The sequence below is a fragment of the Bufo bufo genome, chromosome 6 (genome assembly GCF_905171765.1).
Source record: "Bufo bufo chromosome 6, aBufBuf1.1, whole genome shotgun sequence".
NCBI lineage: Eukaryota > Metazoa > Chordata > Amphibia > Anura > Bufonidae > Bufo > Bufo bufo.
This window is the reverse complement of record NC_053394.1, coordinates 182,384,046-182,406,069: the sequence shown is the minus strand read 5'-3', so window position 1 is coordinate 182,406,069 and position 22,024 is coordinate 182,384,046. Positions and strand designations below refer to the sequence as shown.

The 22,024-nt window shown below is 45.6% G+C and overlaps 1 pseudogene; it reads left to right on the top strand.

Annotated features, from left to right (window-relative positions):
• Positions 1 to 2,081: 2,081 nt before the first annotated feature.
• The window catches only part of LOC121005616, a 45,101-nt pseudogene continuing 25,158 nt past the window's right edge, over positions 2,082 to 22,024 (top strand).

The window sequence follows — 22,024 nt, the reverse complement described above, 5'->3', positions numbered from 1 at the left end:
GTCTTGTATTGTTGTCAACCACAGGTGAGGGCTAGTATCTTGCCTCACGTGTGGTTGCCGCTGGCAACTTGTGGCTGTTGGGCAGTGAAGCAGCCTGAGCTGGTTGCTGGGCGACTTGCTGTCCATGCATGCGGTTGTCGTTGGCAACGTGTAGTTTTGTGTATGCACTGTGTCTGTTATTAGTGCAGCTATGGTTCTGGCTTCCTGTGTGTTTATGTGTGCTGTGTCCTTTTATGTCTGTGTGTGGACTTCAGCACTTGTGTCCAGGGATCCAGTCAGTGTGTCTGTGGCAGGTAGGGGTGGAAGTCTTTCACTCTCCTGCCATATCCATAGTCTGTTTATGTTTATATCCCCTTGCAGATCGGCCAGTTTAGACTCCTGTTTCTCCGCATCCAGGAGGAACAGGTGGTCTACCCAGCTCCTAGTTCAGGGATCGGCGGAGGGTCAGTAGGGATCCGAGATTCCTGAGCATGAGCCCTCCTACCTTCAAGGTCGGCTCATGCAGCTAGGAGTCAGGGTCAGATTAGGGATGCCATAGGAGGTGACCTGATCCCTAATTCTGTGGTCCTGGCCGAGCAGCCACTTACATCTCGTGGCAGCGCACGGCTGAGGGTTTTCCCCATCCTCAGCTGTGACAAATGCCCTCCTAAAAGGAATTTGGGCCCCTTTGTGCACCTAGGCTGCAAAAAAGTGTCACACATGTGGTATCGCCATACTCAGGAGAAGTTGGGCAATATGTTTTGGGGTGTCATTTTACATATACCCATGCTGGGTGAGATAAATATATCAGTCAAATGCCAACTTTGTATAAAAAAATGGGAAAAGTTGTCTTTTAGAGAGATATTTCTCTCACTCAGCATGGGTATATGTAAAAAGACACCCCAAAACACATTGCCCAACTTCTCCTGAGTACGGCGATACCACATGTGTGACACTTTTTTGCAGCCTAGGTGGGCAAAGGGGCCCACATTCCAAAGAGCACCTTTAGGATTTCACAGGGCATTTTTTACACATTTTGAATTCAAACTACTTCTCTTGCATTAGGGCCCCTAAAATGCCAGGGCAGTATAACTACCCAACAAGTGACCCCATTTTGGAAAGAAGACACCCCAAGGTATTTTGTGATGGGCATAGGGAGTTCATGGAAGTTTTTATTTTTTGTCACAAGTTAGTGGAATATGAGACTTTGTAAAGAAAAAAAAAAATCATCATTTTACGCTAACTTGTGACAAAAAATAAAAAGTTCTATGAACTAATTATGCCCATCAGCGAATACCTTAGGGTGTCTACTTTCCGAAATGGGGTTATTTGTGGGGTTTTTCTACTGTCTGGGCATTGTAGAACCTCAGGAAACATGACAGGTGCTCAGAAAGTCAGAGCTGCTTCAATAAGCGGAAATTCACATTTTTGTACCATAGTTTGTAAACGCTATAACCATTTCTTTTTACCCAAACATTTTTTTTTATCAAAGACATGTAGAACAATAAATTTAGAGAAAAATTTATATAGAAATGTAGTTTTTTAAAAAAAAATTACAACTGAAAGTGAAAATTTTTATTTTTTTGCAAAAATTTCAGTAAATTTTGATTAATAACAATGTCAAAGCAATGAAATACCACCAAATAAAAGCTCTATTAGTGAGAAGAAAAGGGGGTAAAATTCATTTGGGTGGTAAGTTGCATGACCGAGCAATAAACCGTGAAAGTAGTGTAGTGCAGAATTGTAAAAAGTGGTCTGGTCATTAAGGGTGTTTAAGCTAGGGGAGCTGAGGTGGTTAAACAACACAATGTAACTCCAAGTCAATCACACTTCTGTGAAATCAAACTGTCCACTTAGGAAGCAACACTGAGTGACAATCAATTTCACATGCTGTTGTGCAAATGGGATAGACAACAGGTGGAAATTATAGGCAATTAGCAAGACACCCCCAATAAAGGAGTGGTTCTGCAGGTGGTGACCACAGACCACTTCTCAGTTCCTATGCTTCCTGGCTGATGTTTTGGTCACTTTTGAATGCTGGCGGTGCTTTCACTCTAGTGGTAGCATGAGACGGAGTCTACAACCCACACAATGTCACGACCATGGTCATGGTCGTGACTCTGGACCCGCATGTGGTTGCCTGCGGTTTAGTAGTGGTCAACTACATGGTGAGAGCTACTTGTTTGTTGCCTCACGTGTGGTTGCTGCTGGCAACAAGATTGTGTTTGGCGGTATAGCATCCTGAGCGGTTGCTAGGTTGCTTGCTGCCAAGTGCATGCGGTAGCTCCTGGTTTGATTTGTATGGTGTGCACTGTTACACCTTCCGTCACTTGTGGTTGCCCGTGGCAACGTATAGTATAGTCATGTCTGAGGGGTACTCCAGCCTTGTTTGTAAGCTGGAGGCACCCGCCTGGTCCCTTATACCATCTGCCAGTGAGGGACACCCTTGTGGTCATAAATGTTTTTATGTGCTGTGAAGTTGATGTGGCTTTCTTTTTGTTATTTAATGCAGCTATGGATCTGGGTTCCTGTGTGTGTGTGTGTGTATGTGTGTTTGCTGTGTCCATTTAAGTATTGTGTGGACGTCAGCGTGTCAGCACAGGGATCCAGTCAGCAAGGCTGTGGCAGGTAGGTGGAACTTGTGTAGTTCACCTGCCATATCCATAGGTCTGTTTTTGTATCCTGTTTCCTTGCAGCTTGGCCAGTGAGACTCCTGTTCCTCCGTGTTCAGGAGGAACGGGCTGTCTACCCACTTCCTAGCTCAGGGATCGGCAGAGGGTCAGTAGGGATCCGAGGTTCCTGAGCATGAGCCCTCCTACTTTCAAGGTCGGCTCATGCAGCTAGGAGTCAGGGTCAGATTAGGGAAGCTCTAGGAGGTGACCTGCTCCCTATTTCTGTCGTCCTGGCCGAGCAGCCACTACCATGTTCTGGCATCGCACGGCTGAGGGTTTTCCCCATCCTCAGCCGTGACACACAAGTGGCTCAGGTAGTGCAGCTTATCCAGGATGGCACATCAATGCGAGCTGTGGCAAGAAGGTTTGATGTGTCTGTCAGCGTAGTGTCCAGAGCATGGAGGCGCTACCAGGAGACAAGCCAGTACATCAGGAGACGTGTAGGAGGGCAACAACCCAGCAGCAGGACCGCTACCTCCGCCTTTGTGCAAGGAGGAACAGGAGGAGCACTGCCAGAGCCCTGCAAAATGACCTCCAGCAGGCCACAAATGTGCATGTGTCTGCTCAAACGGTCAGAAACAGACTCCATGAGGGTGATATGAGGGCCCGACGTCCACAGGTGGGGGTTGTGCTTACAGCCCAACACCGTGCAGGATGTTTGGCATTTGCCAGAGAACACCAAGATTGGCAAATTCGCCACTGGCGCCCTGTGCTCTTCACAGATGAAAGCAGGTTCACACTGAGCACATGAGACAGACGTGACAGAGTCTGGAGACTCCGTGGAGAACGTTCTGCTGCCTGCAACATCCTCCAGCATGACCGGTTTGGCATTGGGTCAGTAATGGTGTGGGGTGGCATTTCTTTGGAGGGCCGCACAGCCCTCCATGTGCTCGCCAAAGGTAGCCTGACTGCCATTAGGTACCGAGATGAGATCCTCAGACCCCTTGTGAGACCATATGCTGGTGCGGTTGGCCCTGGGTTCCTCCTAATGCAAGACAATGCTAGACCTCATGTGGCTGGAGTGTGTCAGCAGTTCCTGCAAGACGAAGGCATTGATGCTATGGACTGGCCCGTCCGTTCCCCAGACCTGAATCCAATTAAGCACATCTGGGACATCATGTCTCGCTCTATCCACCAACGTCACGTTGCACCACAGACTGTCCAGGAATTGGCAGATGCTTTAGGCTCAGTTCACACCTGAGCGTTTTACAGCGCGTTCCTACGCGCTGTAAAAGGCTCAACAAGGAGAAACCAATGCTTCCCTATGGGAATGGTTCTCACCTGGGCGTTTTACAGCGCGTACGATCGCGCTGTAAAACGCCCGACGCTCACACAAGTACAGGAGCGTTTTTTTGGGCGCTTGTCGCGCGTTCCCGTACATAGACTTTCGGGAACGCGCGACACTGTGTGCACACTTGTCTCTGTATGCGCGCTCCTTTCAGAACGCTCAGGTGTGAACTGAGCCTTAGTCCAGGTCTGGGAGGAGATCCCTCAGGAGACCGTCCGCCACCTCATCAGGAGCATGCACAGGCGTTGTAGGGAGGTCATACAGGCACGTGGAGGCCACACACACTACTGAGCCTCATTTTGACTTGTTTTAAGGACATTACATCAGTTGGATCAGCCTGTAGTGTGTTTTTCCACTTTAATTTTGAGTGTGACTCCAAATCCAGACCTCCATGGGTTGAAGATTTTTATTTCCATTTTTTTATTTTTGTGTGATTTTGTTGTCAGCACATTCAACTATGTAAAGAACAAAGTATTTCAGAAGAATATTTAATTAACTCAGATCTAGGATGTGTTATTTTTGTGTTCCCTTTATTTTTTTGAGCAGTGTGTATGTGTGTGTATATATGGATGTGTGTATGCAGTGCATACATCTACAGGGAGTGCAGAATTATTAAGCAAGTTGTATTTTTGAGGATTAATTTTATTATTGAACAACAACCATGTTCTCAATGAACCCAAAAAACTCATTAATATCAAAGCTGAATATTTTTGGAAGTAGTTTTTAGTTTGTTTTTAGTTTTAGCTATTTTAGGGGGATATCTGTGTGTGCAGGTGACTATTACTGTGCATAATTATTAGGCAACTTAACAAAAAACAAATATATACCCATTTCAATTATTTATTTTTACCAGTGAAACCAATATAACATCTCAACATTCACAAATATACATTTCTGACATTCAAAAACAAAACAAAAACAAATCAGTGACCAATATAGCCACCTTTCTTTGCAAGGACACTCAAAAGCCTGCCATCCATGGATTCTGTCAGTGTTTTGATCTGTTCACCATCAACATTGCGTGCAGCAGCAACCACAGCCTCCCAGACACTGTTCAGAGAGGTGTACTGTTTTCCCTCCTTGTAAATCTCACATTTGATGATGGACCACAGGTTCTCAATGGGGTTCAGATCAGGTGAACAAGAAGGCCATGTCATTAGATTTTCTTCTTTTATACCCTTTCTTGCCAGCCACGCTGTGGAGTACTTGGACGCGTGTGATGGAGCATTGTCCTGCATGAAAATCATGTTTTTCTTGAAGGATGCAGACTTCTTCCTGTACCACTGCTTGAAGAAGGTGCCTTCCAGAAACTGGCAGTAGGACTGGGAGTTGAGCTTGACTCCATCCTCAACCCGAAAAGGCCCCACAAGCTCATCTTTGATGATACCAGCCCAAACCAGTACTCCACCTCCACCTTGCTGGCGTCTGAGTCGGACTGGAGCTCTCTGCCCTTTACCAATCCAGCCACGGGCCCATCCATCTGGCCCATCAAGACTCACTCTCATTTCATCAGTCCATAAAACCTTAGAAAAATCAGTCTTGAGATATTTCTTGGCCCAGTCTTGACGTTTCAGCTTGTGTGTCTTGTTCAGTGGTGGTCGTCTTTCAGCCTTTCTTACCTTGGCCATGTCTCTGAGTATTGCACACCTTGTGCTTTTGGGCACTCCAGTGATGTTGCAGCTCTGAAATATATCCAAACTGGTGGCAAGTGGCATCTTGGCAGCTGCACGCTTGACTTTTCTCAGTTCATGGGCAGTTATTTTGCGCCTTGGTTTTTCCACACGCTTCTTGCAACCCTGTTGACTATTTTGAATGAAACGCTTGATTGTTCGATGATTACGCTTCAGAAGCTTTGCAATTTTAAGAGTGCTGCATCCCTCTGCAAGATATCTCACTATTTTTGACTTTTCTGAGCCTGTCAAGTCCTTCTTTTGACCCATTTTGCCAAAGGAAAGGAAGTTGCCTAATAATTATGCACACCTAATATAGGGTGTTGATGTCATTAGACCACACCCCTTCTCATTACAGAGATGCACATCACCTAATATGCTTAATTGGTAGTAGGCTTTCAAGCCTATACAGCTTGGAGTAAGACAACATGCATAAAGAGGATGATGTGGTCAAAATACTCATTTGCCTAATAATTCTGCACGCAGTGTATATATGTGTATCTGTCATGGTTCTCCCCCAGGTGTGTGTATATATATATATATATATATATATATATATATATATATATAGGCCTATAACTGTCCATGTATGCCCCAGGTTTATAATGAGTATATATGTGTATATAGATGCGCCCCAAGTATCTATATACATATATACTTAAATGCCCCCTAAAGGGACAGCGTTTAGCCAGTTCCTGCAGTGGGGTGGATATGTCTCCAGGTGGCTGGTGACTTCAAAAGGTAAGGGATCAATTGATCTGAGGCCTTTTGTTGAGTTTATCAGCCTAGTTACTATGCTCTGCCCCACCTTATGTTTGTGACATGGCTGGGCGTGTGGTGCTGCTAGCCTCAGGGGGGCCAACTGGCAGTCCTGAGTGCAGGCATACGTCACAGTCACACTATGATGTCACATCCCTGAGGAGGGGGGAGGTGGGCTGTTTCTGAAGCTGATATAGGAGCCCCAAGCGAGGAAGAGGGTTCTTGCAACTGGACTACAAGGAGAGACATGGGAGAGAGCAGCTCCATGACGTGCACCTGGAGAAGACCTAGTAACCCTGGAAGGACTAAGTATCTACCTGTCTAGCCCCTACCTACCCCTCACTTACCCCCTATAACCCCTTGCCCATTACCACTCACCCTCACCACCATCCCTCTCCCTGATCCTAACCCCCACTATCCCCCCCTATTCCATCATACTCTTGCAAGGTATTAACCCTTGCATTGCCAGCAGGAGCATCCCTGCTCCTCATTTCCCCAGACTGTATTTCTGTCTGTGGCCTGCGGTCACCCCTGTTGTGCCAACGTTAAACCCTCGTTGTTCCCTTAGGGATATGATTAGTACCAGGTGGGGTGGGCTGCTAATATATGTGTGTGTGTACTGTATTAGATAGCTTTGTGGGTGGAACTTGGGATTGTGTAGTGTAGTTTAGTGCTGTATTGTTAGTGCATTGCGTGTGTTGTGTTCTGTAGGTGTTAATAAATACTGTGTTATTTATACCTATTGTGTAACGTGTGGTTACTAGTGGTAGTTAGTAAGGCGCATGCAGCTAGTTTAGTGATTAGTGTAAGGCAAAGTATAGTGAAAGTATTGTATTATTAATATAAAGGTATAAATAGGCGGGGTCATCGATAGACAGCTCCTCCTATTTATGAATATTAATTATTGATATTTTCATAAATATTAGTGACTAATATTCCCCCTTTACATTGGCGAGCCAGGGCCACTGCTCAGATTTTGAACTCTGTGTTTGGTTTTGAGGCTAGAGGTCGGTTATACTGTGAATTATCAGGCAAGAGAGACGCGGTCAGTGGTCTGAGCCTCTAGGACCTGATAATTCGGACAGGTAACGCGACTCTTCCTTATAGCACCAAACGCAGATCAAAATCTTTAGCAGAGAAGCTATAATCTATCTGTGAACTAATATTTTGCTATTTGCTTTACACAGTCACTGCATCGCTCGAGTGAATGCAAGGGAGAAGAGGACACGTCACTGAAGGAGATCCATCTTCGTTGGAGCAGCGTACAAGTCCGGCAGGTCGGGAAGAGGCGATCCGGGAGAAAAAGGACTTCTTCCAAGCAGCTGCGTAGGACGAAGAGGTACGGCACCAATGAGAAGATGGACGCTCATCAAAAAGTGAGTATGGACTTCCCCACACTGCAACACTTGAGCAGACACAGCACTTTTAATCTCATCCTCCCCACCACATACAAGTCAGCAGAAATGCTGTGGTCCGATTTGTTAGCACAGGCTTGTAGTTACGACAAGCTTTGTGTTAACAAACGGACGATGTTGAACAAGGCCACCAAACGGCTTCGGATGCTAGCCAAACTTGTGCATACATTTAAGGTTAGCATCTGCAAGCCAAAGGAAGTTGCGCTGGTGTCTCTGTCAACGGAGACAATTCCTCCGACCATTCACTGCCAGTGCTGTGCCAGTAATTCGGACCAGGTTTCGGCATTGCGGGCACAGCTGGCGGAGAATGTGCAGTCTACTGTTGACCGAGATGCGCTGGTGGCTAGGGTAGAGTCACAGTTAGTAGAGCTGCAGAGGCAGAAGGAGGAAATTAAGGCTAAGTTGACTCAGTCTTATACTGAGGTCAAGGCCTTTAAGGAGCGGACTGCCTCTACTGATGTGACGGTAGCCAAATTGAAGGCTCAGGTTGCTGTAAGCTCTCAGGTAATGACTGGCATGCAACAGGTCATCACCAAGTTGGTGCCGGCCCTTTCTTTTTCCGTAAAGTCAGGGTCGTAATCTCCCAAAACTTTGCCCTGTGCAGGGCAAAAAGGGGGGAGAGTAGTCCGTGACAGGCCAAATCACCAGACCAAGCCTGTCCAGACTAACAGAGATTTTTCCCTGACTTTGGGAAAAAGAAAGATCGTGAAAAGTGCCTCCCTGAGGATGGAACAAGTCAGGGAGCGCGGTTGCAGTGTGGACGGACCTAAGCCATGCAGGGCAAACATCAAATGTTTTGCATGTAGTGGCTTGGGTCATATAGCGAAGCACTGCAAAACAAGTGAGAACAAAGCACACAGGACAGAAAGCCCAATCAGGTGCTTCAGGTGTGGGAACAAAGGACACATTGCAAGGAATTGCCCTTGTGCAAGTAATTGCAATGTGTCCAGTGATGGGATCCAGGTAACAAATCGTGCAGCGGGGTCTAGTCAGTTTGGCCATAAAGGGGTTACCTCTCAGTGACACATGCCTCATCAGGCGCTGAGGGGTCAGAATGGCCAAGCTCGGCTAGGCAACATTTGATACCCCTGTACTATTTGTTACACCGTCTGTTCCCCGTGTATGTCCGTTACCTGTTTGTATGTTTTTTTTATGTGGATGGCAGGGGTCCTTGTTTATGAATTTGTCCCACCCTGCTGATTGTTTGCATTCCCCGCTGAGAGTCCAGTCGCTGCTGTTATTGGCAGCAGAGTGTGGACTGTGTCCTTGTGTTGTGGAGTCCTGGAGAGCCAGGGCATGACCCATGCCGTTGGTTCTTCAGGCCTCCACAGGACAGGATCACAGGGGGGAAATCAGCCTGGGTACACATGAGAGGACAAGGATGCAGTGCCATCAATACAAGATGGTGCTTTGCCCGCATCTCACCTCGGATGTCCTAACCTAATAGGGTGGCCATCCTTATCTGTTGGTGCAGAGGGATGTGTAGCAGAGGACGCGATCCTCTGAAGGTAGGGTGTTCAGACACCAGTGTTAGGATAACGAGGGGTCCTGCAAGGTGAAGGGCAGCCCAATACCTTTCTCTACTTATGGGTCAAAGGTATTGGTGCTGGGATTTGACATCTAATAGCACCGTGAGGGGAGAAATCCCCCAGGAGCGCCTGGTACTTTCTTCTGTCATAGGTGTGTTTAATATGGAGCAGAGGAAAAACCCAGATGATGCCACAGAAGAGACTAGCTATCCGCCCTGACACTCTTGGGATTCTCCAGAGGATCCCACTGGATTTTGGCAACCAAGCAACCTTTGTTCAGAGGTGTTCTAGAGATGGAGGACTGTGCCACAATCCAGTGGTAGCATTATCTCAGGCTCTGGAGAAAGACTTGGAGACGTTCGGGTGGACGAACTTATTCTACAATCGCTTGTTTCACCCAGTGAAACTTCTTCTGGTTCTGGTCATCGTCATCTACATTAGACTGTATATCGGAGGGTCAAGGGACTTATTGACCTAATACACCAGAACCAGACAGAACTTTACTGAACTAACCGGAGGAGGAGGCTCAGGACATAACTCCAACTTTGTCCTGTAGCCAAATATTTTATGGACACACTTTGTTTCTTATGAGGGTTCGGGACATATAACTTGTGCTACCCTGAAACCCCATAGCACATTGTACATATATTGATTTTGTTTGTTGTTGATTGTGTACCCATGAACACTCTAGGTACAAATGTGTGACAGCCTATACCCAGGGAAACTCGCCCAACCCACTGCGGTGAGTTATAATTTGGCTGTACACATTTGCATCCTATAGTCATTTCCCATTGACACATGGGTCTACGACCTACCTGTGTCTTTGGAGGTGTAGAGGGATAGGCCAGGTTGCATGAGTCTCTATGGGTACACACATTTAATGGAATTTGGTGGTGTTGGGAGGGATGTGACCTGTGTTTGTGTGAATGGGGATAAGATTAGGACGATAGGGACAGGGTTTCTCTGTTTGCCATTTGCCACCTTGAACCCTGGAATGGTGAAGTTCTTAAGGGAAGGGCTTGATGTGTAGTGTGGCGGAGGTGTTCTCCGCAGTTAGAATTTAGGTACCATGACATCACCTCGCTCTGACCTGCCGTGTAAAGATTAATCTTTCCATGGGAGAATCGCACCCATCAAGATGGAACAAGAGACATTGGACGAAAGTCGTGCTTGAAGAAAGTTGGAGACTGAGGTTGTGAGGGTGAATCCGCTCCAGATTCTTGGAGGCGGGCCATACCTGAAGATCGGCAATGATACCGAGAGACTGTGGGGGTGTGGTCACTCCAATTGGGGGTGGCCGACACTGGAAGACTATTACTTGAAAGAAAGGCCAGTTAAAGACTGCGAGGGTAAACCCGCTCCAGATTTGGAGGAGGGGGACGACACCTGAAGATCGGCAACTACCGAGAGACTGTGGGGGTGTGGTCACTCCAAACATTGGGAGTGGCCGACACTGGAAGACTATTCAAAAGATATCAAGAAAGTTCCCGCGAGAAGAAGACTGTGTATCCTGTGGATGGAGGAGTGGGTTACGGTGAAGGGCTGGTTGGAGGAAGCTGGATGAGGGATGTCTAGGTACCTAAAGATCAGTGAGCACTACAGCTCTTCCTGAACTTCCACCAAGGATGTGGTTAAGGGGGGGGGGGGGGCAAATATATCTCAACCCGTTCCCCCAAGATATATTGTCGTATTTCCGACAACAGGGGGATTGTTGAGGAAGGGTTGAGACGTATGCATATATATCCATATATGCATGCAAACACGTGCATGCATGTATGATATATATGCATGCATTGACTGCCACATCATAGGATGATGTGCGCAGATGTGCCCAGCATCTGCGCACATCTGCCCTTGGTGGCCCACAGGGGCTCATTGTGGCCCCTGTGGGAAATATGTGGTCCCTGGTTGATCTGTGCCCCCTTATATGATCTGTGCCCCCCTTATGTGTCCCCTTATAGTTAATATATATTTCCTGTATGGCCGTGTACATATTCCCTCTCATGTGTATATATATATATATATATATATGGGGATGTGTGTATGCGGTGCATACATCTATATATGTGTATCTGCCATGGCTCTCCCCCATGTATATATACACTCACCTAAAGAATTATTAGGAACACCTGTTCTATTTCTCATTAATGCAATTATCTAGTCAACCAATCACATGGCAGTTGCTTCAATGCATTTAGGGGTGTGGTCCTGGTCAAGACAATCTCCTGAACTCCAAATTGAATGTCAGAATGGGAAAGAAAGGTGATTTAAGCAATTCTGAGCGTGGCATGGTTGTTGGTGCCAGACAGGACGGTCTGAGTATTTCACAATCTGCTCAGTTACTGGGATTTTCACGCACAACCATTTCTAGGGTTTACAAAGAATGGTGTGAAAAGGGAAAAACATCCAGTATGCGGCAGTCCTGTGGGCAAAAATGCCTTGTGGATGCTAGAGGTCAGAGGAGAATGGGCCGACTGATTCAAGCTGATACAAGAGCAACGTTGACTGAAATAACCACTCGTTACAACCGAGGTATGCAGCAAAGCATTTGTGAAGCCACAACACGCACAACCTTGAGGCGGATGGGCTACAACAGCAGAAGACCCCACCGGGTACCACTCATCTCCACTACAAATAGGAAAAAGAGGCTACAGTTTGCATGAGCTCACCAAAATTGGACTGTTGAAGACTGGAAAAATGTTGCCTGGTCTGATGAGTCTCGATTTCTGTTGAGACATTCAAATGGTAGAGTCCGAATTTGGCGTAAACAGAATGAGAACATTTATCCATCCTCTGATGGCTACTTCCAGCAGGATAATGCACCATGTCACAAAGCTTGAATCATTTCAAATTGGTTTCTAGAACATGACAATGAGTTCATTGTACTAAAATGGCCCCCACAGTCACCAGATCTCAACCCAATAGAGCATCTTTGGGATGTGGTGGAACGGGAGCTTCGTGCCCTGGATGTGCATCGCTCAAATCTCCAACTGCAAGATGCTATCCTATCAATATGGGCCAACATTTCTAAAGAATGCTATCAGCACCTTGTTGAATCAATGTCACGTAGAATTAAGGCAGTTCTGAAGGCAAAAAGGGGTCCAACACCATATTAGTATGGTGTTCCTAACAATTCTTTAGGTGAGTGTATATATGGGCCTATAACTGTCCATGTATGCCCCAGGTTTATAATGAGTATATATGTGTATATAGATGCGCCCCAAGTATCTATATACATATCTATATACTTAAATGCCCCCCATAGGGACAGCGTTTAGCCAGTTCCTGCAGTGGGGTGGATATGTCTCCAGGTGGCTGGTGACTTCAAAGGCTAAGGGATCAATTGATCTGAGGCCTTTTGTTGAGTTTATCAGCCTAGTTACTATGCTCTGCCCCACCTTATGTTTGTGACATGGCTGGGCGTGTGGTGCTGCTAGCCTCAGGGGGCCAACTGGCAGTCCTGAGTGAAGGCATACGTCACAGTCACACTATGATGTCACATCCCTGAGGAGGGGGGAGGTGGGCTGTTTCTGAGGCTGATATAGGAGCCCCAAGCAAGGAAGAGGGTTCTTGCAACTGGACTACAAGGAGAGACATGGGAGAGAGCAGCTCCATGACGTGCACCTGGAGAAGGCCTAGTAACCCTGGAAGGACTAAGTGTCTACCTGTCTAGCCCCTACCTACCCCTCACTTATCCCCTATAACCCCTTGCCCATTACCACTCACCCTCACCACCATCCCTCTCCCTGATCCTAACCCCCACTATCCACCCCTATTCCATCATACTCTTGCAAGGTATTAACCCTTGCATTGCCAGCAGGCGCATCCCTGCTCCCCATTTCCCCAGACTGTATTTCTGTCTGTGGCCTTCGGTCACCCTTGCTGTGCCAACGTTAACCCTCGTTGTTCCCTTAGGGATAGGATTAGTACCATGTGGGGTGGGCTGCTAATATCTGTGTGTGTGTGTACTGTATTAGATAGCTTTGTGGGTGGAACTTGGGACTGTGTAGTGTAGTTTAGTGCTGTATTGTTAGTACTGTATTGCGTGTGTTGTGTTCTGTAGGTGTTAATAAATACTGTGTTATTTATACCTATTGTGTAACGTGTGGTTACTAGCGGTAGTTAGTAAGGCGCATGCAGCTAGTTTAGTGATTAGTGTAAGGCAAAGTATAGTGAAAGTATTGTATTATTAATATAAAGGTATAAATAGGTGGGGTCATCAATAGACGGCTCCTCCTATTTATGAATATTAATTATTGATATTTGCATAAATATTAGTGACTAATATTCCCCATTATATATATATATATATATATATATATATATATATATATATATATATATATATATATTTATTTATTTATTTATTTATTTATTTATTTATATGTACACAAACTTAGGCTCCATTCACACATCCGCAATTCCATTCCGCATTTTGCGGAACGGAATTGCGGACCCATACATTTCTACGGGGCTGCACAACGCGCGGCCCCGATCCGGAATTGCGGACCCGCACTTCCGGGTCCGCAATTCCGATCCTGAAAAAAATAGAACATGTCCTATTCTTGTCCGCAATAGCGGACAAGAATAGGCATATTCTCTTAGTGCCGGCAATGTGGGGTCCGCAAAATGCGGAACGCACATTGCCGCTGTCCGTGTTTTGCGGATCCGTGGATCCGCAAAACACACACGGATGTGTGAATGGACCCTTAGACATAAATGCATACACACACATACATATAGATACATACACACATATAAAGTACAGACCAAAAGTTTGGACACACCTTCTCATTCAAAGAGTTTTCTTTATTTTCATGACTATGAAAATTGTAGATTCACACTGAAGGCATCAAAACTATGAATTAACACATGTGGAATTATATACATAACAAACAAGTGTGAAACAACTGAAAATATGTCATATTCTAGGTCCTTCAAAGTAGCCACCTTTTGCTTTGATTACTGCTTTGCACACTCTTGGCATTCTCTTGATGAGCTTCAAGAGGTAGACCCCTGAAATGGTTTTCACTTCACAGGTGTGCCCTGTCAGGTTTAATAAGTGGGATTTCTTGCCTTATAAATGGGGTTGGGACCATCAGTTGCATTGAGGAGAAGTCAGGTGGATACACAGCTGATAGTCCTACTGAATAGACTGTTAGAATTGGTATTATGGCAAGAAAAAAGCAGCTAAGTAAAGAAAAACGAGTGGCCATCATTACTTTAAGAAAAGAAGGTCAGTCAGTCAGCCGAAAAATTGGGAAAACTTTGAAAGTAAGGGCTATTTGACCATAAAGCAGAGTGATGGGGTGCTGCGCCAGTAGACCTGGCCTCCACAGTCACCGGACCTGAACCCAATCGAGATGGTTTGGGGTGAGCTGGACCGCAGAGTGAAGGCAAAAGGGCCAACAAGTGCTAAGCATCTCTGGGAACTCCTTCAAGACTGTTGGAAGACCATTTCAGGGGACTACCTCTTGAAGCTCATCAAGAGAATGCCAAGAGTGTGCAAAGCAGTAATCAAAGCAAAAGGTGGCTATTTTGAAGAACCTAGAATATGACATATTTTCAGTTGTTTCACACTTGTTTGTTATGTATATAATTCCACATGTGTTAATTCATAGTTTTGATGCCTTCATAGTCATGAAAATAAAGAAAACTCTTTGAATGAGAAGGTGTGTCCAAACTTTTGGTCTGTACTGTATACCGGTATATAGAAAAAGGAGAAAATCCAGCGGGAGCACCAGCCAAGGTGTGGGTGCAACGTCCAGCACGGGGCAGCAGCAATACCCCAAGTATTGTAGAGACGGAAGAAGTCGGACTGCACTCCAAAAAGATAGTGAAATAAACAATTTATTCACCCATAATATGGCAAACTTGCGACGTTTCGGCTCACAAGAGCCTTCCTCAAGCATAGAGACAGTGAAAGTGAGAGCATATAAAAGACATTTCATAAGTGTAGGACCAATCAGATTGAAGTTACAATTAGGATCCAATTACATACATCTGTGCATAAAGTGACATGTGCCAAGTAATCTATATTCTCGGGAGTAAATCCCTTTATGTGAAAATAATGCCAATAAAGATCATGATAAAAACAGTGATATAATAATGAATACGGATCGTAGAAATAGAACCTTAGGAAGTCTTAGCGCCCACATAGACCATCGCGTTCGTTGAGAGTCTCTGTCTCTTCAATGCGCATGTCCAGACAAGCGTCATCCTATGAGTCATGGTGCAGAGAATGTGGCGCATGCGTTCTATAATATCAAACAAACATCGCCATCTTGTTTAAGGGCAGATTGCCCTATACGTTTGTACAATACACCGATGTGAGCTGTACCAAATATCACCAGAATAAGGTAAATAGCCGTAGTAAGGGTCTCCTACATGTGTCAGCAGATTGATCGGGATCCCACCCTGCCGAGAGGGACACCGAACCAAATGGCCGTAGGTGTCGGAAGGGAACATTTCCATGGACCATATCGACACCAATAGCCTGACCGCTAACAATAATACGGCCGCAGGGAGATCATCCCTTAATAAAATGGAGCAGCATCACACCAAGGGAATAATCAAAGATCTAAGTCTGCAAATAAAAAGGATTACAAATCTGGGTTTGCGCACAGAAGAGAGAACGATGGTATCCGCTCTGGTCTCCGTTGCTTCCAAAAGGATATAGTTCACGGATCCGTATCCAATATTATGTGTATTAAAATGTTCTAAAAGGCAAAGAGAAAGTATATATGTCAATATTTATATATATTATATTACAATTACATATTAATCTTTCACAATTCTCCTGCACTATTATACTTTTAAGAGGAAGGTATACTGCACAAGGGGAAAGGGGGAGCCACAGCTGATCTACCAGTTGCTAGGCACTTTGGATCCCTACAACACACTGAACGGGATCTAAGATGCTGGATTGTTGATCAGATTGCACTTCCTAGGAGAGGAGGTGATCGTTCAGCAATCCTTAAGAAAAGAGAATTGCGATGGATCTATGATCTGGATAGCTTGTACCCTAGAGGCCTGAACGTTGAGTTTAGGTGAGAGTCTTGAGATCTGTGGTTCGCTCCCCCTTTCCCCTTGTGCGGTATACCTTTCTCTTAAAAGTATAATAGTGCAGGAGAATTGTGAAAGATTAATATGTAATTGTAATATAATATATATAAATATTGACATATATACTTTCTCTTTGCCTTTTAGAACATTTTAATACACATAATATTGTATACGGATCCGTGAACTATATCCTTTTGGAAGCAACGGAGACCAGAGCGGATACCATCGTTCTCTCTTCTGTGCGCAAACCCAGATTTGTAATCCTTTTTATTTGCAGACTTAGATCTTTGATTATTCCCTTGGTGTGATGCTGCTCCATTTTATTAAGGGATGATCTCCCTGCGGCCGTATTATTGTTAGCGGTCAGGCTATTGGTGTCGATATGGTCCATGGAAATGTTCCCTTCCGACACCTACGGCCCTTTGGTTCGGTGTCCCTCTCGGCAGGGTGGGATTCCTGATCCATCTGCTGACACATGTAGGAGACCCCTACTACGGCTATTTACCTTATTCTGGTGATATTTGGTACAGCTCACATCGGTGTATTGTACAAACGTATAGGGCAATCTGCCCTTAAACAAGATGGCGATGTTTGATATTATAGAACGCATGCGCCACATTCTCTGCACCATGACTCATAGGATGACGCTTGTCTGGACATGCGCATTGAAGAGACAGAGACGCTCAACGAACGCGATGGTCTATGTGGGCGCTATAACTTCCTAAAGTTCTATTTCTACGATCCGTATTCATTATTATATCACTGTTTTTATCATGATCTTTATTGGCATTATTTTCACATAAAGGGATTTACTCCCGAGAATATAGATTACTTGGCACATGTCACTTTATGCACATGCACTTTGTGTTTTTTGTAACAGATGTATGTAATTGGATCCTAATTGTAACTTCAATCTGATTGGTCCTACACTTATGAAATGTCTTTTATATGCTCTCACTTTCACTGTCTCTATGCTTGAGGAAGGCTCTTGTGAGCCGAAAAGTCGCAAGTTTGCCATATTATGGGTGAATAAATTGTTTATTTCACTATCTTTTTGGAGTGCAGTCCGACTTCTTCCGTCTCTCTCTCTCTCTCTATATATATATATATATATATATATATATATATATATATATATACAGTACAGACCAAAAGTTTGGACACACCTTCTCATTCAAAGAGTTTTCTTTATTTTCATGACTATGAAGGCATCAAAACTATGAATTAACACATGTGGAATTATATACATAACAAACAAGTGTGAAACGACTGAAAATATGTCATATTCTAGGTTCTTCAAAGTAGCCACCTTTTGCTTTGATCACTGCTTTGCACACTCTTGGCATTCTCTTGATGAACTTCAAGAGGTAGTCCGCTGAAATGGTCTTCCAACAGTCTTGAAGAAGTTCCCAGAGATGCTTAGTACTTGTTGGCCCTTTTGCCTTCACTCTGCGGTCCAGCTCACCCCAAACCATCTCGATTGGGTTCAGGTCCGGTGACTGTGGAGGCCAGGTCATCTGGCGCAGCACCCCATCACTCTTCTTCATGGTCAAATAGCCCTTACTTTCAAAGTTTTCCCAATTTTTCGGCTGACTGACCTTTATTTCTTAAAGTAATGATGGCCACTCGTTTTTCTTTACTTAGCTGCTTTTTTATTGCCATAATACCAATTCTAACAGTCTATTCAGTAGGACTATCAGCTGTGTATCCACCTGACTTCTCCTCAACGCAACTGATGGTCCCAACCCCATTTATAAGGCAAGAAATCCCACTTATTAAACCTGACAGGGGACTACCTCTTGAAGCTCATCAGAGAATGCCAAGAGTGTGCAAAGCAGTAATCAAAGCAAAAGGTGGCTACTTTGAAGAACCTAGAATATGACATATTATCAGTTGTTTCACACTTGTTTGTTATGTATACAATTCCACATGTGTTAATTCATAGTTTTGATGCCTTCAGTGTGAATCTACAATTTTCATAGTCATGAAAATAAAGAAAACTTTTTGAATGAGAAGGTGTGTCCAAACTTTTGGTCTGTACTGTATGTATGTATATATATATATATATATATATATATATATATATACACATACACACACACACAAAATAATAGTTCCTGGCTAGATGTCCTGCTTTCCCTGTTGGCTACAGGGGGCGTGGCCTAACAGAACCGGTGGGCGTGGTTTAGCGGGTCGGCTGTGTGGTGATAGTGCAGGGGGGGGGGATGGGGATTGACTAAGTAGCTTCTGCAGTAGGGACTCGGAAGGTTTTTATTACAGCCAGCTTCTGACAGGAATCAGCTGTTTGTTGAGAGGGAACAAGCAACTGATTCCTGTCAGAGTTGGAACGGGCAGCAGGGAGCCGACCACTGACAGAAGCAGACTGCATATGCGCATAGACGAGCTTCCTCTCAAGTTCCTCCATGTCGCGTGCAGCCATGGACGAACTCAGCTGCAAGGTAGAGCTGGGCTGAGGGGGAGTGGCTTATAACTGAAATAGAAGCAGGCAGATGTGTTTAATGAAGTATATTAGGAACTTCATTTATTCCCTGCCTGCCACCCTGTAGTGGAGAGTATTTAACCACCTCCCGACCGCCTAACGCACGGATGCGTCCGGAAGGTGGTTGATTCATTCCTCCTGGACGCATCCGTGCGTCATCTCGTGAGATCATTGGCTGGCAGGCTGGCGATTTTCAAAAAAACGAATCACAAGCCATATAACAGATCATATTAGTAAATATGATCTGTTATATGGCTTGTCTGCTCCTCTGCTGGTCCTTTTCGTCGGTTGGATCCAGCAGAGGAGCAGACTGAACTGTGAGTAGCACCAACAGTACACTGTAGCCCCAGATCACCCCCCTGCACCCCAATTAACCCTTTGATCACCCCTTTGATCGCCCCTGTCAATCACTAGTGAAAGGAAAAAAAGTAATAAACTGTCACATTTTTTTTTTTCACTGGTATTGACTGTTAGGTTTTAGGGATAGTTTAGGCCCCTTGGTTAGGTAGTTTAGCGTGAGTTAGCGCCCAGCCCACCGCAGTCACTTATCCGCTGTTTAGCGTATCGCTAATCAGCATTTGTACTTTTATAGTATCTGTAAGTGATCAAAACTGATCACGGTCAGATCTATAATTGTATTAGTGTCACCTTAGCTCGCCCTCCACCCAAAACGCAGTGTTTGCCTGATCGGTCGCCCACACGTGCGTTCACCCACGCCCGCCCCGCCGCAGTGACAAAAAATATATATTTTTTGATTACTGCACATTCACTTTACACGCGCTGCGGCGATAAAAAAAATCAGTTTTGATATTTTTTATCAACCGCAGCGGCCTCCGGTACTTCGCTAGCCTCCCCTTTGTAAGACAGGCTTGCTTTTTTTCTTGGGTAGTCTCAGGGAATACCCCTAAATTTAGTAGTCCAAAATGTCAAACAGGGGGTATTCTTCTGAAGAGGCCTACAGGATTCTGACCCAGTCGGATGAGGAGTGGGAACCCTCATCTGACGAATCTAGCGGGTCAGAATATGAACCTGTAGAAAGCAGTGGCTCTCTGACCCAAAGTTCGGACGAGGAGGCTGAGGTCCCTGATAGCACCCGGCGTACCCGGCCCCGTGACGCTAGACCACAGGTTGCGCAGGATCCGCTTCAAGAGCAGCAGAGTGGGGCTGTCGCTGCCGGATCACGTGGTGAGGCATACACCAGCAGCACAGCCCTTCCTGGACCTAGTACCAGCACTGCCGTACAACATGGTGAAGTAGCGAGCACCAGAAGGGCAGTTGAAGCTGGTACGGTGGCACGTGCAGTAGTTACCCCGTCGCAGCCACCGCACAGACAGGCCCGTAGAGCCCCTAGAATCCCTGAGGTGCTGGCAAACCCTGATTGGCAGTCACCAACTTCAGCCGCACCATTAGTTCCCCCTTTCACCGCCCAGTCTGGAGTTCGGGTTGAGACGGCTCATATCGGTTCGGCCCTGGGATTTTTTGAGCTGTTCTTGACTGCGGAGCTCTTAGACTTAGTTGTGGCAGAAACAAATCGGTATGCCACACAATTTATAACTGCAAACCCGGGAAGCTTTTATGCCCAGCCTTTCCGGTGGAAACCAGTCCAAGTTTCCGAAATTAAAATTTTTCTGGGCCTTCTCCTCAACATGGGTCTAACTAAAAAGCATGAATTGCGGTCATATTGGTCCACAAACCCAATTCATCACATGCCCATGTTCTCTGCTGCTATGTCCAGGACACGATTTGAGACCATCCTGCGTTTCCTGCATTTTAGCGACAACACCACCTCCCGTCCCAGAGGCCACCCAGCTTTTGACTGGCTCCACAAAATTCGGCCCCTCATAGACCATTTCAACCAGAAATTTGCAGATTTGTATACCCCCGAGCAAAACATCTGCATAGATGAGTCCCTAATACATTTTACCGGGCGCCTTGGCTTCAAACAATACATCCCAAGCAAGCGTGCCCGGTATGGGGTCAAATTGTATAAGCTCTGTGAAAGGGCCACAGGCTATACCCACAAATTTCGTGTCTATGAGGGAAAAGATCAGACCCTGGAGCCGGTCGGTTGCCCTGACTACCTGGGGAGCAGTGGGAAGACTGTCTGGGACTTGGTGTCACCCTTATTCGGCAAGGGGTACCATCTTTATGTGGACAATTTCTACACAAGTGTGGCCCTCTTTAGGCATTTGTTTCTAGAACGGATTTGCGCCTGTGGCACCGTGCGACCTAGTCGCCGGGGCTTCCCCCAACGGCTCGTTACTACCCGTCTTGCAAGGGGGGAGAGGGCTGCCTTGTGTAACGAAGAACTGCTCGCGGTGAAATGGAGAGACAAGCGTGACGTTTACATGCTCTCCTCCATTCACGCAGACACGACAATCCAAATTGAGCGAGCAACCCGTGTCATTGAAAAGCCCCTCTCAGTCCACGACTATAATTTGCTCATGGGAGGGGTGGACTTCAATGACCAGATGTTGTCTCCGTATTTAGTTTCCCGCAGAACCAGACGCTGGTATAAGAAGGTGTCTGTATATTTGATTCAATTGGCTCTATATAATAGTTTTGTTCTCTACAGTAAGGCTGGGAGAACACGATCCTTCCTCAAATTCCAGGAAGAGATCATCGAGAACCTCCTGTATCCAGAATGTTCTGTGGCCTCATCCACCAGTGTAGTTAGCCGTCTACACGAGCGACATTTCCCCAATGTCATTGCTGGTACCTCAACCCAACCGTCACCCCGAAAAAGATGTCGTGTCTGTAGCAGGAGTGGAATAAGGCGTGACACCCGCTATTTCTGTCCTGACTGTCCTGACCACCCTGCCCTATGCTTAGGAGAGTGTTTCCGTAAGTACCACACACAGGTACACCTAGCATAGGGATCACATCTCACCAGGACAGGCACACAGGGCTATTAGGGCCCATTCACTCACAGCTGCTGCAAACGTCTCCTTTCACATGGGACAAAGTGCATAACGTACTTCGCCACATCTTTGGGCGATTTGCGCTTTGCACATTGACCCATGGGGAAGGAGAGGTTTGTTCTATAAAGGTAAAAAAAAAAAAAAAAACACCAGTAAGCAAAAAGGTTAATGTTCAGTTCAAAAAGTTAAAGTTTATATGTTCTCTTCCAAAGTTAATAAAATTATT